Raw genomic sequence first — 7,105 nt, 5'->3', positions numbered from 1 at the left:
TGTAGCACGATACTACGATATTTATTCAAAAGCAGATCGTGGAGACATTTTAATCGTCCACGATCAAAAATCGTCATATCGCACACCCCTACCCAAAAGTGATTTTTTTAACATTTACTCATCCTCATGTTGCTCAAAATTGTTTTTTTTTTTAAAGTCAGTTTGCTCTTTAGAAAAAAGCAAAGAAAATGGCAGATTAAGATTTAATTTTATTTATTTGGTTAAATCAATGATCTCAAAAACTTTTATGGTATTAAACTGAACAAATTAATAGAAATAAAACTAGTGTTATCTAAAACTAAACAAAGCTGTTACATATATTTTGCCTTCATTAAGAACAAAGTTGAAATAAAGTAAAATATATACAGTTGAGGTCAAAAGTTTACATACGCCTTGCTGAATCTGCAAAATATTTAACAAAATAAGAGGGATCGTATAAAATGCATGCTACTTTTGATTTAGTACTGACCTGAATAAGATATTTCACGTAAAATATGTTTAGATATAGTCGACAGCAGAAAATAATAGTTGAATTTATAACCCTGTTCTAAAAGTTTTTGTTCATGACTTCCTTGTTTGTCCTGAAAAGTTAAACTAGTCAGACAAATTCTTTGGTTTTACAACTTTTTTGTGCATTTGAACCCTTTCCAGCAATAACTGTATGATTTTCAGATCCATCTTTTCACACTGAGGACAACTTAGGGACTCGTACAAAATGTTCAAATTTTCACCGATCCAGAAATAAATTGCAGAAATAAACACAATGCATTAAGAGCCAGGGGGTGAAAACTTTTTGAATTTAAAGTTTAGGGTAAATTTCACTTATTTTGTCTTCTGGGAAACATATAAGTTTCTTCTGTATCTTCTGAAAGGCAGTACTAATTGAAAAAAAAAAAAAAAAGTATTTAGGCCAAATAAGAAAAATGAACACATCTTCATTATGTTCAAAAGTTTTCACCCCCGGCTCTTAATGCATCGTGTTTCCTTCTGGAGCATCAGTGAGCGTTTGAACCTTCTGTAAAAAGCTCACTAAAGGATTCCAGAAGTGAAATAATAAATTCTTATTTGTCTGCCATTCAGAAATGTTTACAGTTTTGCTAGAGAAATACTAAACTTCCTAATGTCTTCTTTTTCTCTTCCCCTCATATTCTCTCATCTGCAGGTTATTATGAAGAGAACTCCCTTCAAGACGACACAGGTGAGGAAACTCTCCATCTCAATCTCCATTCTGACACCTACTGGATATACAGTAGTCAACATTCGAAGTGGATCAAAACCTTTCATCAAATTTGTCCTAAAACCAAAAAGAATACCTGTTCTTATCTTAGGACAACTTTTGATGAACTTTTTGATCCACTTCGAATGTTGACTACTGTATATTTACAGACTCATTTATGTGCTTTGTGTCTCAAATATAATATTTATTTTGTAGAGAATAGTGGACATTATATTGTGTGGTGTGCTTTAATTTTTTTTAAAAAGCAGACCGAAAAATAAACACTCTTGTCATTATTTACTTACTCTCATGTTGTTCCAAACCTGTATGAGTTCTTTCCTCTGTTAAAGGAGTAGTTCATATTCAGAACAAAAATTTACAGATAATGTAGTCACCCCCTTGTCATCCAAGATGTCCATGTCTTTTTTTCTTCAGTCATAAGGAAATTATGTTTTTTGAAGAAAACATTTCAGAATTTCTCTTCATATAATAGACTTCTATGGTGCCCCTGAGTTTGAACTTCCAAAATGCAGCTTTATAGGGCTCTAAACACAGCCAAGGAAAGACGGGTCTTATCTAGCAAAACGATTGGTTATTTTCTAAAAAAAAAAAAATACAATTTATATACTTTTTAACTTCAAATGCTTGTCTTGTCTGGCTCCGTGTGTACTCTATGTATTCCGGTTCAAGACAGTTAGGGAATGTTGAAAAACTCCCATCTCATTTTCTCCTCCAACTTCAAAATCGCCCTACATGGCTGTTTTACTTTTTTTGTAAAGAGTGTTTGAACTTATTTGCTCGTTGACTTTGTAAACACTGAGTCGGTACTTCTGCAGCGATGTAGGACATTCTTAAAGTTGGAGGAGAAAATGAGACTGGAGTTTTTTGACATACTTTAAGTTGTAAATGTTTTTAGAAAATAACCAATCGTTTCACTAGATAAGACCCTTCTTTCTCGGCTGGGATCATTTAGAGCCCTTTCAAGCGGCATTTAAAATGCATTTTAGAAGTTCAAACTCTGGGGCACTGTAGAAGTCCACTATATGGAGAGAAATCCTGAAATGAGTACATTATCTGTAAATTTTTGTTCTGAAAGTGAACTACTCCTTTAAACACAAATAACGGTATTCTAAGGATAGTTGGTATCCAAACAGTTGCTGGTACCCATTGACTTCCATAGTGCTATGTAAGTCAGTGGCTACCAGCAGTTTGGTTTACCTACATTCTTCAAAATGCCTTCCTTTATGTTCATCAGAAGAAACTCATACAGGTTTGAAACAGCTTAAAGGGGAGTACATAATGACAGAATGTTCATTTTTGAGTTGAGAATTTAAGTCTATAGTAACGTTCTGGATTAAAACCCAAATACAGAGAGAATTTAAAAAAATAGTGTATAGAGTAAAATGTGACTGCAGTACTCCGCTTTACCAGTAGAGCATATCACAGAGCTCTTATTTTCTCTCTCGTTCTCCAAAGCTCTGGTGAAAGTGCACCTTTTAGGGGTCAGAATAAGTTCAGGAGCTTCTGATCTGATGTTGCCAACAAATCCTTCTGTGATACATGCATGCATCCTGTTGTAAAGCTGTACAAGTCAGGGTCGAACATTGTTAGAGAAAACACTTGATTTATGTGAGAAACCAATTAAGCCATAAAGCAGCGGAAGAGCGTTCCAGAAACAAACACACACACACACACACACACACACACACACACACACACACACACACACACACACACACACACACACACACACACACACACACATTGGTAACATCACCTTCACTCTCTGTGGCTGTGAAGTCAAAGTTAGGTCAGCAATCAGCAAGCATTACTTGCTCACCGATGGATTCCCTGTAATGAATGGGTGCCGTCAGAATGAGAGTTCAAAAAGCTGATTAAAACATCACAATGATTCACGTCTCTCTCCAAAATCAAATTCATATTGAACTGTTTTGAATTGTTTTCACATGTAAACGGTGCTTAATCTGTGCATATTTCTCTCTAGATTCAGATAAAATGACGTTTTCAATGGAGAAAGCAACATTATGCATAGAGCGCTCATGTTTTAGCACAGCTTTTCAGTTCATAAGACATTGATTGATGGACTTAAGTTGGATTACTTGTGGATTATTGTGATATTTTTATCCGTTTGGACTCTCATTCTGACGGCACCCATTCACTGCAGAGGGTCCGTTGCATTGGTGAGAAAGTGGATGCTAAATTTCTCCAAATCTGTTCAGATGAGAAAAAACTCATCTACATCTTTGACAAAATAGTCAAGTAACAAATTCCTATAGCACTTACCTTATGTTTTACACCATCCTGTGCTTGTTGAGTGCAGGTTTGAGACGTTTATGCTGTTTTCTCAGCTAATAGTAGATCAGTATTTTGTTTGCAAAGGTCTGTTAGTAGTTTTTAAGTCTGAGGGTCACAAATGTAGTGTCTGAAATGTCATATTAGAGGACGTTCTAGTGTTCCTACTGCAGTTTGCACTCATTGGTCAGTGAGTCGCTCACATGTTAAACCCAACGACATCAATGAATGTATATCGCAGCCGTAAAAATGACAAAAGCAGCAGTTGTTTTGCTCGGAGAGTTGATGTGTGTAGTATATGGTAATTTCAGGGCACAGCCAACGGTCGATGGTTTCCTCTGCATCCAAACTCACCGACAGCGTTGAATGTTCCCAAAATGCACCAGGTGTGTCTTTGCATGTCCCAAACTTTGCTATTTAATTAAAGGTGTATCCAGCTGTGTTAGATCACAATGGGAGTTTTGTGTAATTATATGCAGATTTTTTTAGCATATAATTAGTATTGTGTGCTCAGGGAAAGCATATATTATTATTTAAAGAGAAATGATGTAGTTGCAATCATCTGCCATTGTGTGATGGTCTTTAGTGGTATTCATTTGAATTAAAAATGTGAAAGCGTACACCAAAAGCACTCTGATTTTTGTTAGCTTGCCAGAGACTGAAAACAATCTGGTTTTATTTCATTTGCAAGAAATAAAAATATAGTTATACACTATCTTTTTTTGATTATTCTTTAAAATACAGTGTAAATACATTGGTACGTAAGTTTAGTAATCATTACCTACCATTGTATATAACAAAATACTGTGGTTTTACCACCTTTTTATGTGTACCATGATATTCTTGGGTACTTCTTCGAGTACCCTTACTATGGTAAATTGATATGAAAACCATTCAGTAGCATGGTAAATATAAAAGTACTATGGTTTTAGATTGTTATAAGATAAATAATATTCTTTGAAATAATTTGGTACATTAATATATCAAAATACTCTTGTATTACCATGCTTTTTTTATATGTACCATGATATTTTTTGGAATACCCTTTAAATACCACAGCACATGGATATGATACCCATTCAGTACTATGTATAAAAGTACCATGGTATTATGTTTTTTGTTTATGTACCATGGTATATATTAAAATACTATGATTTTTACCATGATTATATTATACATACCATGATAGTCTTTGGTGTATCCCTCAAATACCATAGTATTACCATGTTTTTTTGTTTTAATGTTCTATGGTATGTGTTGAAATACTAAGTAAATACCTTATGTACTTGAATATAGTAAACAATCAGTACCACGTTATATATCAAAATGCTCTTATATTACCATGTTTTTTATATAATATGTACAAATGTACTATGGCATTAGCATGTTTTTTTATTTATATACCATGGTATATATGAAAATATAATGATATTACCATGATTTTATCATACATACTATGATATTCGTTGGTGTATCGAACAAACATTATGGTATTACCAGGTTTTGTGTTTATGTACTATGGTATTTGTTGAAATTCTGAGTAAAAAGCTTATTTACTTGAATATACTAATCAGTCAGTACCATAGTATATATAAAAATACTCTTGTATTAGCATGTTTTGTTTGTATATGTAAAATAATATTCTTTGGAGTAACCTTTAAATATGAATGATAACCATTCAGTACCATTGTAAATATAAAAGTACCATGGTGTTAGTATGTTTTGGATTAATGTACCATGGTATATATTAAAATACTATAATATGAGTAAATGCATTTATCAGTACCATGGTACATATATAAAAACAGGCATTGCAGTGTTAATAATTGTATCACAATGCCATAATAGTTATTTTAATACAGACACTGATTTCTTTTAATATAATAACTAGATTCTAATTAGTATTGCAGTCATTTGCATATGCATTAATTTACATATGCAAAGTATATTTAGTAAAACTGGGTCAGTGTCACAATGCATGAGACTAAACCAACTGAATCAGACAAAAGAGCGAGTGAACTTACAGAGACAGATGGAGAAAGCTACAAACACATCGAAAGAGAAAGCATAAGACACTCTTACCTTGACTCTCCTGTCATGTTGACACTAATCAGACAAACAAGACTAGCTGCTTGTCGTCTAAAGAGTTAAATGAGAAACTGGAGAAATGCCTACCTCTCTTTCTCTCTCACATGAAGAAACTGCCGTGGTAAACAAACATGCACATCCACTGCTGGATGAGTCACTACAGAGCTGACATCCTCATTGTGAGTTTGTCGTATTTGAGATGAACTATATATGACCCAAATGATGTGCCGCTATGAATTTGGCCATGTGCACCTAGTGATGGCTTCTGATTGGCTGAAATTCCTGATGCTGTGAATCAGAGCTCTCTGATTGGCCGAGACGGAGTTCCTTTTGCATAGACTAAAAAAGACAAACAGAAAGAGAGAGGTGTAGGAGGCGGGAGACTCTTGGGAATAATTGATGAAAGATATAATGATCAAAGCGAATAGAGGAGATGCGGTAGATGGATACAGTTCGCCAGCGGGCAGTTTGCATACGCTTAAATCATACGGATTGATACGCTCTACTTTCAGCTTGGAGCAAAAACATACCAGTGTAATAGCATTGTTGTGTGTTTCTGAGGTTGTGTTCTCTGTTGCATTGACATTTTTGGACACCAGGGGTGCATTTCCCACAATCCTCTTTGCCTATGGCGACACTCTCGCTCAACATGTGTTAACTAGGTCAATGCCTATGCATAGGATCATACACAGTAACATGGCATATCTAAAACCCCATAAAATAAGACTGGGGCTCACAGACCAATGATCTAGATGGTGGATCAGGTCACACCAGGAACTTCTGCAGGTTTAAATCCTTCATTCCTCCCTGTCAGAAAAAAACTGATAGGTTACACTCCTACCCTGGTGAAACTTAAAGGGATAGTTCACCCAAAAAAATAAACTCTGTGATTTAATTACAAAGCCTCCTGTCATTTCAAACCCGTAAGACCTTTGTTTATCATTGGAACACAAATGAAGATATTTTTAATGAAATACAAGAGCTTTCTGACCCTGCATAGACAGCAACGCAACTACAACGTTCAAGGCCTAGAAAGGTACACTCTTAAAAATAAAGGTGCTTCACCATGCCATAGAAGAACCTTTTTTGTCTTAGGAACCTTTAACATCTAAAGAACCTTTCTGTTTTACAAAAGGTTCTTTGTGGAGAAGGAGGTTCTTCAGATTATAAAAAGGAAAGAAAGAGATAATCTTTGTGGAACCAAAAATGGTTCTTCTATGGTATCGCTGTAAAGAACCTTTTAACCCTTCTAAACAAAAACAGCTAAAACAAGTCGGCTGGTTGGCTGGTCTTAGCTGGTTTAAGCTGGAAGTAGCTGGTTTTAGCTGGTGGTTTCCCAGGCTGACCAGCTAAGACTAGCCTGGCCAGGCTGGGAAAGTGCCCAAAACCCCTCTAAAACCAGCCTGCTGACCAGCTAGGACCAGCCTAGGCTGGTTTTAGCTGTTTTTTTTTTCCACTAGGAGTGTAGTAAATACATGGTTAAAATAG

Source organism: Garra rufa, chromosome 19 (genome assembly GCF_049309525.1).
Source record: "Garra rufa chromosome 19, GarRuf1.0, whole genome shotgun sequence".
In the NCBI taxonomy this organism is placed as follows: Eukaryota; Metazoa; Chordata; class Actinopteri; order Cypriniformes; family Cyprinidae; genus Garra; species Garra rufa.
The sequence above is the reverse complement of the archived record's forward strand: the minus strand, read 5'-3'. Positions refer to the sequence as shown.